The sequence below is a fragment of the Montipora capricornis genome, chromosome 4, assembly GCF_036669925.1.
Source record: "Montipora capricornis isolate CH-2021 chromosome 4, ASM3666992v2, whole genome shotgun sequence".
NCBI classification, from domain to species: Eukaryota; Metazoa; Cnidaria; class Anthozoa; order Scleractinia; family Acroporidae; genus Montipora; species Montipora capricornis.
Window position 1 is genome coordinate 13,247,435 of NC_090886.1, and position 11,742 is coordinate 13,259,176.

An 11,742-nucleotide genomic window follows, 5' to 3' on the forward strand; every position below is an offset into this window, starting at 1 on the left:
AACACGGAACTACCAAACAGGAACAGTCCACAAAGTTCCTTTTTGCATTCCGTTTAGGACTTCGCTTCTTCCATTACTTCAACCAACACTCGTTGTACAACTATAGCTATGAAGAGACACATTTCACAGAAACTTGACAGGGTCGTAACGAGGTATATGAGATCGGGGATCAAAGGCCCGAAAAGGGCCGGGATCAGGGATCACAACCCTGGGGATCTGGGATCACAACGCGTGGGATCGGGATCAGCAGTATTTTTCATGGAATCAGGGATCAAATTTTTGCGGGTTCAGGGATCAAAATTGTCATCATTTTTGGGATCAGGGATCAAAATTTTGGGTAAAAATATGGGATCAGTTACGAAAAAATATACTTCGTTACGACCCTGAACTTGACAAAAGTTAAGTTCTTTTAATTTGAATAGAATTTCGAAAGTCATCTTCGACTTAAAATTCCCGGAAACAATGCAATTTGTGTGTTTCCTCGGGATTCAAAAGTAATAATGACATTCGCAAACTGAAAGTTGGCAGAACTTTACCTAAAAGATGCGTTCAGAAATTCCTGCCTTGGAAAAGCCATGGATTTACCTTTGATCTTATATAACACATTTACGGTACCAAATAATTGCTCGCAAGGACTAACCATGCGCAAAACTAAATTGGCGCCCAACTCATATGCGCGAAGTGTCCTATAACTGGATTGGTACGGACGGAATTTGAAGTAAAGAGCGAGACTGAAAGATTCATTGTATTTTGACCACGTTGTCGTCAAAACCTTAAGGCCTGGCCAAACGCTCGCAACATTTTCATCATTTTCAACGCAACATGTCAATGTTCATGTTCCCCAGGCTCCTGCGCACAAGAAGTGGACCTAACGCGCATGCGCTAGGGCAACGTGAACGTGGCCAAACGAGTACAACATCATGCAACGTCCAAAATTTTGCTCGAAAAATTTGACCGTTTTCAAATTTGATCCAACATGTTGTAACATATCACATGATATCGCAACAGGGTGGCCAAACGTATGCAATATGTTGTGCCCAACAATGTTGCAAGATGTTGCATTGAAATGATGCGAGCGTTTGGCCAGGCCTGTTGGTCATTTCACGCAGTAGTTTCGACAAGTACGGGGGAGAAATGTTTAGTACATTTTTCGTCGTAGTCTACAGAACAACAACGCCGAGAAATTTCAGGTTTTGACGACAACGTGAGCATACAACAGGAAATCGTTCAATTTGTATCTTCTCTTTAGAACCATTCCTATAAATCCAGTAAGACAGTTCGCCCCTATTGTTCGAGGTTAACAAGATGGAATACTTACGATAACGCTAAGTTATACTGATTTGGAAGGGATGTTGTAGTTAACGTTGCCGTTTTCCTTACTAAAACCGAGCCCATGCGGCCTGATCTTGTTTCCTTCACACAGACGTCATCTTAAAATTCACGTCGGTCGATTTGTTCTCCGTTTCCAGTGAACACCATCACGAACTCGCTCAAAGCATGGTATCCAGGGTTCTCATTAAGTGCCGGCAGCCGGCTAAAAAACCGGCTACTTTAAATTTAGAGCCGTCTACTTTTCGGTCATAAACTTGCTATAAACAAGTGGCACTCGCTTCTCCCGCCGCCTACTTTTATATTTAAGCCGTCTACTCCAAAACTTATTGAGAACCCTGCGGTATCTTAAGACGACTTCAGGCAAAAGTGCCTTAATGGATTTTTCTTCGCCAACTCTTCGCTTTTTTGCTTTACAGAACAACCCTGTCTAGGACATCCTACTGTCGGACTGACAAGGTTCAATACATGAAAAATTACGGAGGTGAAAAATATTTAGTCACGATTGGCGCAACGCTTAAATCTCCCGCCAAACTTCCTCAGCCAATCAAAGGAAAGAGCATGACAGCAAACAAGACATGCTTGACCGCGTTTTCCCGCGTTAGTGACGTATAATTCAGTCGTGTTTCTTTGCGTCCTAATTCACACCTAAAAGACTCCTTCAGTTACCTGCGTCTTCGAAAATTGATTCGCTAAAGTAAAAGCTTTGTTTTAGGACTGCAGAGGAGTGCCTTCCGTCCTTTACGTTATTTGTTATGGAGTGTGATGTTATCTGTGGCTGAAATCCTCAACTGCGACAATTCAAATGAAAGCTAATGAGCAGTATACCGACGCAACTGCTGGTCCCTTTATCATGTTGCAAAAGGCGATGTTAAGTTCAAGTTCATATTTATTGCTTAGTCTCAGTACAGAACTTAAAGAAAGCCCATCATAAGAGATAAGCTCCCTCAATTAATTGATATAAGAAGTATTAACAGATGTATACATGTCAGCTCATAGGTAGAGCTGCTGTTAAACAGTGAAACATTAAAATATACTAGATAATTGTATGAAGCATAGATTAGGCTAAGAAAAATGTAAAGCAAATAGGGAAACGATGAAATATTTATGATAAGAGGAATGCTTTCAGATCACGGGAAAAGGATACTTGTTGCATTTTGAATTTCAAAACTAAGAGAGTTAAAGAATTGAGGACCTCTGAGAGTTTTCTTTTACCAGCCCTGCAAACGGGGCAAATGAAAAATCTCCCGATCGGCGATCGTCTAGTCTCATAAGGATGCACTTGGAACTAAACCAAATTATATATTGATTCATAAATTTTCGTTTTTTCAAGTTAGCTTTTCAGTCTCTTATTAAAATCCTAGCGTGTCATCGTTTTAAGGAAACCTACTTAGGAGTACATTTTTTGGCGCTGCAAAAGCACAAGGTGTCAGTATGCCTAATCAAATAAAAAAGAGCTTGATACTACAGCTACTCACCTATGAACCGCAAACACTAACATGAAGGGTATTCACGCGAACGCTGTGATTTAGTACTTCTCTTGACTATAACCCCGTATGCTTTATTATGGCTTTGATGTTAAAGCCCACTGAATGATATGTTGACTGAGTCAGCTGGAATGCTCAGGTCAGAAACGGTGTGGAGTCATTCAAATTTTACTGTACGAAAAGTTGTGGTTTCCAGCGGAAGTTGTAACATGTTTCGTAACATCTGCAATTCAGTCGCCAAATGATGTTTTAATTTCCACTCTTCTTAAAAGAGGGCGATTAATTGACTGACATAAATAGATCTTCCGTTAAGAACTTACCGTGGATCAGGATGGAATCGTAAATACGAAACATAATTCCACAAAGATAAACATCCGAACTTTACTCCGAGAAAATATAACAGGAGTGCTTTCTTCTTCTAGGGTTCCTATTTCAAAAAACATCACCTTATCCCCGAAAAAGACTTGTTACAAGTCCTTCGTTTTTAATCGTCGAAGTCGAACGAACAAAAATTATATTCCCCAAATTCAAGAAATTCCACCTCTCAGCATAACACGTGTTCGACATATGCCGAAATAAGGAAATGAACATGAAACTGTCACACAAACGCCCTTTCAGTATGTTCACGCTTATGATTACTTCCTTGTTCGAAAAGCTTGCATAATCCACTGGATTGACACGAAGTCAATGGCACAAGTTGCTCAAACATATAGACCTTTTTAACAAGTATCTAAATTCGAGATAAATCCATGAATGTAATTGTGCAACTCCGATAACTAGAATTTTCTTAAACGCTTTAAAAAAGGAACATGACGAATTCAAAGTTACGGATAATTTTAGAAGCACTTCCTTGAAATAAGCTATGAAAAATTCATTAATTAATTTGAGCTTGAAGCTTGCCTTAAAGGAAGGCCTTGGATAGTTTTTTTCTTATTTTTTATGACCACCGCTTAAGCTTAGAATGATTTACATTCAGAGTGCTATTTTTATTAAAATTTGTTTTGCTCAAACAGCAAGTAGTTAGTTGTTCTCAAAGGAACGTGCCAACACGGGTGAAATGCAAATTTTTAGACAGATTCCCTCGCGATAGGCGATCCCATAATGCCACCACGAAGACATAGTAAGGAAGCATTTGTCGCCGACATCTCCGGTGATTGAAGGCACACCGTTTGGACGAGTTTAATCTACTTATGCTATCCGAATTGCGACAATCTCATCCCATTCATCCCTGAAGCGGTCTCCATTAACGAGCAAAACAGTCTGGCGTTCAACAGATTACAACGCCTTCAAATTAACACAATTCGGAGCCGGGTGATACATACTTCTCCTGAAGAATGCGAGGGATTATCACGCAACTGTTCCTTCAGATTGTTTCATTTTCTTTGCAAACTGACGGGTCTGGCCGGCCTCACTCTCAGAAGGAAAGGGCTAATGGCAATACAGTTTCGTCAGGACTCAATGAACTGCGGTTATATCGGTGAGACACCATCGTTACGTTTTGTCCCATCAAATTGAAACGATCGGAGCGTGTCGCGTAGTTTTCCCACTAAAATAATCTTGTCTTGCAAGATTTTCAGGGAAACATTTGTTTGTGTCTTTGACGATCATCTGCAATACGTACACGTCCGACGTAGAAAGTTTCTGATTTTGACAGACCTATCGCCCATCAGGAAACCGGTTTCATTTATCAACACTCAAGTCTCAACGTAATGCCTCTGTATTCAGGCAAACGGACTTGACTCGTAACTAATGAATTCTGATCCAGATTATACGCATTGCCCGTATGTAGGTGATCTCAGCAAACTCATTGCGCACGCTTAATCGGTGAGATCCAGATGTTAAGGCGCTGGATTTCCACCGCGCTTTGTAAAGTCCCAACACATTGTCCTTTCTATTTTTTTTTTGTCTTCAGGAATTCAATATCACCACGATCAAGTTCAAAAAAGGTTATATTTTCTTAGTCAGTCCATTCAGCGATAGTTCGCCGAAAAAGAAATGAATTATGTCGAACAATAATGTCGAGTAAATCGAGGGGATTATTTCTCAACATTCATTGATCCTGAAACTAAAATTCTAAAGTGACTGTAAGAGCAAACTGAATTTTCTCAATCTTTTTTTGTTCTTTTTTCAAGAATATCAAGGATCATGTAGCGGCCGTTTTGCCTAGAACTTTAGTGTTACAATTATTTAGACGAGGGTGCTTTTAGCAATAAATGACGTAATGCTACTTGTAGCTTTACCAATCAGAGCACAACTGTCAAGGCTGCACAGGAAAATCAAGGCTCGTTACCGGAACTGCTCAATCTACACGTCCCCAGTCTCTCCCGTTAACCATTTGTCCCCCAGGAGAGATGTAAATTTTCTTCACAATTTCAATGAAATGTCCGTCAGACAGGATTATCATCAGCTTAAGAGCTGTGACCTTGATGTAACACCAAATACTCATGACTAGCAAAACAAGATATATATGGTACTAGTTATGAGAATGTACGTTTTGATCGTCGGAATGAAAGGGTTAACGAGAAAGTTTACCTAACTAACCACGCCACCACCTTGTTCAGAGTTTTTCTCTGTCCTTGGTGGGTCCATTACCATTAGTAGGGCTAACGCTCACATGGTAAATATGGGTAGAAAACTAGCACCTCACATTACCCTCCAATAGTTAAGTCCATTGGCTTGAAAGGCTTGGTTTCCAATCAAATTGTAGGATTGCGTCAGTGGGAGAGTAAAACCCAAGCCCAGATTAAAATATATCTGACAAACGTGAACATCGGTATATCTTGGTGTTTGCTTTACGGTAGAAATTATGATTATTTCACATCAATAAAACAATATTCCACTGAGTGATGTCGCATTCTTTCTTGCCTGACCCTATTTTAGCCTATTTGATGCGACTTCAGTATGCCAACGTTTTCCGTGTTCCCCTTAGAAGATTGGGGAGCTTCTGTATAGATTTAACTTCTTAGAGACCAACTTACACCTGACAGCAATAAATAGAAATCGTTCGTGCAAACATACCTACCTTCGACCGTCTGAAATGACTTCGTTACGTTCAGCAGCCCGGCTTATTTGCGAAGGAACCGGTACTTCATCATGCTTTTGCTCTTTAAATATCACTTCTGCAAGTAAAATTCCCAGAATTGCGTTGTTACACATGTTCCGGTGCAGACTGTCTGTATGTTATAAAAACACCAAAATTGGTCACACCTTGTACAAACGAATTAACTCGCTATTTTTACCATTATACGAGGAAGAAAAATCGACAAATATTCGCAAATGGCAATATGACGGAAATGCACATAACGCAACTTCGAATCGACAAATTCCCTTAAAATACTGGTACGATGCACACATCATTTGCAAAGGAATTAAAAGAAACATTGCCGGTTGGTTCCAAACCGGGGCCCTGTTTTATTATCAGATCTCTTTTCTGCTGTAAAAACAAGACTTTTTAAAGATACGAGCCAGCGCTGCCATTAATTTCTCTTTGTATCTTCTGGCAAACAGGAAGAAACAATTATTTTGATTTTCTTCTTTTGAAATTAGCATGTTGAAAACCGACCTCCTCAGAGTACATGGATCGTAGTTTTGACCATCAATTTAAGGCCCAAAACATCGTTGAGCCTTCAGGAACAGGGGCCCGTTTCTTGAAAGTCCCGATAACTTTTCGGGCCCCGGAAAAGCCATTTGCGAAACTGGCAACCGCTTGTTTTGGAAAGCCGGTCTTTTAACATATTTTAAAGGTAACAAAAAGAAAAATTACTGTGAAGGTGAAGTTTGACGACTTAAATCCTCTCCGTTCTTGAGACACAAAGGAAATTGTGACACCCGAAAATGACTCGTAAAGTTCCGGGACTTTCGAGAAACGGGCTCCAGGCTCCCAATTGTTCAAAAGCTGGATAACTTTATCCGGTGGATAAGTCGCTATCCAACATTTTCAATCTGTTCAAAGATATTTGTATTTGCGCGCATAACCTTGAATATGCATACTCTACAATACAATACAATACTTAATTAACTGCTCCCCATAGGGACTTTTCAGGGCCAATGAAACACAGTTAACGAAACGACAGAACACAACAACAACTGTTAAGAATCCCAACTGGCCAGAGGCAAACCAGTTGGTTATTTACAAGTGCAGCTGCATGAGAGGTTGAATCAGGGACTACCAGGAACAAATTCAACCAGTGGTCAGAACGAGTTGAGTCTTGAACCCGGGATCTCCGGATCTCAAGGCAAGCGTCCTAAATCACTAGGCTGCATCTAAGTAAAGGCGTGTACAAAAAGTTTGGACAACGTCTCACGTGAAGTATATTTGATGCTCTGGATAGTGCGGAAAAACTGGAGCCAGATCAACAAATATGCGTTTCTAGAAAGCTTCAGCACATTCAGGGCCTACGTTATTTCGGGCTCCATGTTTGCCTCTGCCATATTTTTAAACGGAAAGTCGCATTCAGGCATCAAACTTCACAACTATTTTTTACGATTGTTTTCTTCGGTTCTCTTGAAGACACACGCATGGTAAAAGACTTGCTTTTTAGAATATGTGGACAGGATGTCGTTTTACAACCAATGGTTTTCTGCACCGCCTGGACTTCCGAGAAGTGGGTGTTAGCAGGCATCCTCGCGCCATTTCCGAGCGCTATCCGGAATTTCCGGCGCCGTAACACCCTCTTAATACGGACACGAGATAACTGACCAACTGGTCGCAAGTGGGATTTCTTGAGTCTGACTCTTGTTTTAGCAATAATGTTCACCTTGTTCGACATTGTGCAGTTTATGGATACTGCATATGACGGATGGCTCTAGATTTTGATAACTTCCTTAGCCTCTTCAAAAAGGAGGAATTTGGAGTTTTTTTCAGTGCTTTACAGTGACCTTTCTTGAATTGAGTACGTTGAAACCGAATTAACTTTTAAGGATAAACGCGTTGTAGTTTTACAATTGAATTAAAGTGGAAACTGAACGACTTTTAAGAAATAAGCACTGAGCTAGGGGTATTTGTTCGAAACACGGTAAACACTGATCCTAGGTTAAACTAGCCTGCGTAGCCGGAAGGTGTTGTTGGTGAGAGAGGCAAATTAACGAACGGCGAAGCCGCGCGGAGAATGGGGATGAACGCTGTGAAACACTAATATTTCACAGCGGCTCTCCCCATTCTCCACGCCAACAATATCGCCAGCTACTGATGCTTAGGTTAAACGTAGTCAAAGCCAGTATAACGGTTGTCATGAGATCAGATTCTGCCCCTGGGCCCGGTTGTTCAAAAGCCGATTATCCCTAATCCTAGATTAAAAATTAACCAAGGAGTTATTTCTCTACCCCCAAAAGCTGTTCAACGCTGATATTCTGCAAAACTTTATATTAGAAGAGGTCAATCTTGAAGAACAAAAATAAGCAAAAGAAACTGTCACCAAAAAGTTGAAAACATGAAACAAAAGTATACGAAAATCCAGGATTAAGTTAATAGGCTTTCGAACCACCTGGCACTCAACCAAGCCGCCGGCTAAAGTAGAAATCTTTCGAGTGACGCCGGCCAGGCACGCAACCAGAAGTGGACTATAGGCATTCTTGAGAAGTAGCGTTGTCCGAGGTTTCAAGCAAAATCATCTTGATACTGAAGGGCTGAGACACTTGGCGAAAGCATCTGACTTCCGGTGGCTGTCCGTCCCTCAATTCGACCCGCCCCACCCAGCTTGTAGTAACACAGCTGCCTTCTAATAACCGAAATACAAATCGAAAGGCTGCGTTCTTTCCTGGATTTGTTATTTCTTCACGCGCATATTACGAGTCTTCCAGATATTCAGTAAAGCGAGAGAGGAAATGCCGGTGAGTTATACTAACATGCACCAATATTTCAATTTTATCTAAACAAATTTAATTCACCGGAAAGATTCACATATAAAACGCAAAAAAATAAAGAAAAGACTTGTACGAAGTTTTCATAAAGATATAAAGTTCCGTATTGAAAAAGTCTACAACAGCATACAGATGTCGTCACTCGCCCGTAAGGTTCATGTCTCGAAACCTTTTACAGTGATTCCAAAGTTGTGATAAGTTTAGCTTTCTTTCGCGTTGCTTATGTCATTTGCTTCCGTGATTCTCTCCACGAATCCCCTACCAACAAACAACTGAAACTACATCATAATAGCCCACTTTCGATATATCAAAATCAGTGTTGTGCGCTTGTTTTAACGTAACTTATTCCAAAGCTCGTCGTTAAGAACGACGTAGACAGAATGTATTGTGCACTTGTTTTTAACGTAACTTATTTCAAATCTGGATCGCTTTATTGGCTCAAAATGTGTTAACACCATCGATTAGTTTTGTCTTAACCTTTGAAAAAAGTGTTATATGTTTTTCTATTAACCCTAGACAGACATAACTGAAGCCGGAACAATGAAGAATTAAGCCTCTTTCACTGCCCCTCGGTGGTAACCAACTAAATGATATCATTGACTATCGAGTGAAGACGGCGGATGCTTTTAAGAAAAGGCCAGCACTTCGTTCATAATGAATTCTTTTAGAACTGTTCCGGGAAAATGAGGAAACCAATTAATATTCGGTTATTAGGTTCCCGTTTTCTAAATAAACAGAACAAAATTCAATGATTCCTCTGCACAAAATATGGCTTATCGTTGTACACAGAGGCGCTATTTTGGAATAACTTAGGTGCAAAGTGAATCGCGCACAGCTGAACAGACGTTCCGAGTATTGCTCGCCTCAGTAAAAATATATCTTCCTTGCATTCAAGCGGAATTAAATCAGGTTAAGCCTTACAATCCGAAGTAATCGATCTTGAAACTTAAAAAGAACAGACTATGAACCAAACGCGTTGAAGTTGATTTTTAAAAATTATGTTTTCCTTCAACTACGTAAAATAATATCTCGAGGTTTGAACTGTGTTACACGTGATATCAAGGTGGTTTTTGCTCTTTTTCCTTGTAGTCGCAATTAGCGGTTGGTTTCATGTTTAAGACTTGTTGGATCACTGTCTATTTTAAGGTGATGATTTAATAAAAAATGAGACACAAATGGCGGTGGGTCAATAATGGTGAAGAAACGCATTTTTTATAAATTTTAAAATTTTACATGTTTCATGAAAATGCCTCTCTTCACCATGTTTTGTCAACGGGACAATTTGTTTGCTTTTTTTTCTTTTTTAATTAATTACGCTTTGATGGACGAAGAGGAGTTTATATGTTGAGGCAACCTGTCTTGGTCAAGGTGACTGTAGTTGACTCGCCAAATGAGTGGGAAGTCGGGCCATCAAAACTAAATCATTCGTCCAAACAAAAAAGACGGAATAAGAGATACATTTGAAATTCAAACAAATCGAGTCGAAGAACGCCTCTCTTTCAACATTCCTATCACGTACATGAAACTTGTCCCAATAATACGAACTTCAGTCGGTTTCAAACACGTACAGTAACAAAAAAGCGCGCATGCCGTGATTGGCCATTTTCTTCGCGCGCGGTATTCTATATCAAGCCCCGCTAATTTAGAAGGTTGTTTCTGTTGCTTGAATTAAAAGTCGCCAGGTATTTCTTAAGCGATGTGTTCAGGTTTATCCAGTTTTAACTTAAAACTAATGAGACAATGCCCCTATTATAAACAATGTCATACATGGTGTCGAGCTTGACTTCATAATGCGCCTTATCTTTTCACTCGTTCATCAAGAGATTGAATAAACATCTACTGACCTCATTTTCTCGGGATGTATGGTAAGTTTCGGCAAAATCAGTCGAACCGCGATCAGTAAATTAGAGTGAGGAAATTGCAGACTATCACTACACTAACTTTCTCGAACTCACCCGTCAGTAATATATACACATGAGCGGCAGATCCTTATCACATTTACAAACTCTCAGATCTGTCGCGAATATTGTATATGACTGGTTAAACGTTCAGCATTTAAGTGTAAGTGTTAATGTACACAGGTAATTTGGTGATTCAAGACATTTTAACAGGGAAAATCGAAAGAAACGTTTACGTAAATGACGAGAAATCTGTATCAGATTTAAGCAATAGAGGACTTTTTTCTGTGTTTGCATAGCCTCATCTAAACACGAGGAGGAGTTGGGAGAATTCTCAACTCCTGCTCGTGTTTAGATGAGGCTATGCAAACACAGAAAAAAGTCCTCTATTGCATGGTTTTGTAAAATACTTCTCAAAAATAATTCGACAAATGGACGAAAATGCTGGGTTTTTTTTACCTCTTGATTGAAACAGATTTTCTTGATACACGCTCATATTTCCTACCAGCCAATCAAAACGCGCGTCTGACAACACATAACCAATAAAAATGCGTGTAACGTCAAAGCGTGTTTACATAGTTTCAGTTCAACACAGCTATTGACCAATGAGAGTGCGCGTACTATCCTAATTATTTTACAAATACAGACTCTGGATATTGATTAACAAAACGTTTTTTTTTTTTTGGTTTTCCCATCATGAATTATAATGAATTCTATAAGAGTCCCGGAACCGTTTCGGACCCTCTTCGGGTGTCACCATTTCCGCCATCAAACTCTACAATCATTTTGCTTTTTGTTACCTTGTTACCTTTTGTTACAATTTCAGGGACTTCTGAAAAGGCGCGATTTGGTATATTTGGGTTTCAATTGAGTGTCGAGAGTAATTAGCAAATTGCTTTGGTTTTCACTCAGTGATGCGTTCAAAGTTCTCGCGCCATTTTTTCATCCAATCAGAAGTGAAAACAAAACCAATCGTGGCTCGCGCGTGCACAGTTTCCCGCGCTTTGTGTCGGCTACGTGTAATTACTTCGAGTTTGATTGGTTTACTGGATTGTCTCCGTCCTTTTTGATTGGTCAAAGTAACTACTTCGGTTTTGGTTTTACGACACTCATTTGAAACCGCTCTATAGAAACTGAGCAAAATGGATCACGATTTGCCAATCACAACC

At 39.9% G+C, this 11,742-nt stretch overlaps 1 protein-coding gene and 1 long non-coding RNA gene across 4 annotated transcripts in view; one reads left to right on the top strand and one right to left on the bottom strand.

The window, feature by feature from the left end:
• Nucleotides 1-5,937, bottom strand: part of LOC138045570 (A-kinase anchor protein 1, mitochondrial-like) — a 34,599-nt gene extending 28,662 nt beyond the window's left edge. Inside the window, exon 1 of one of the 3 annotated variants that reach the window (XM_068892115.1) lies at nt 5,839-5,937. The gene's annotated coding sequence lies outside the window, so the exon portion shown is untranslated. Of the gene's footprint in view, nt 1-2,807; nt 2,895-5,834 lie in introns of those variants that run through there. The other 2 variants (XM_068892118.1, XM_068892116.1) reach the window with 2 other exon arrangements.
• On the top strand, nt 3,197-5,072 carry LOC138044483 (uncharacterized). Its single transcript, XR_011131439.1, has 2 exons — nt 3,197-4,293; nt 4,729-5,072. It is a non-coding gene; the product is annotated as an uncharacterized lncRNA (long non-coding RNA).
• Nucleotides 5,938-11,742: the final 5,805 nt, after the last annotated feature.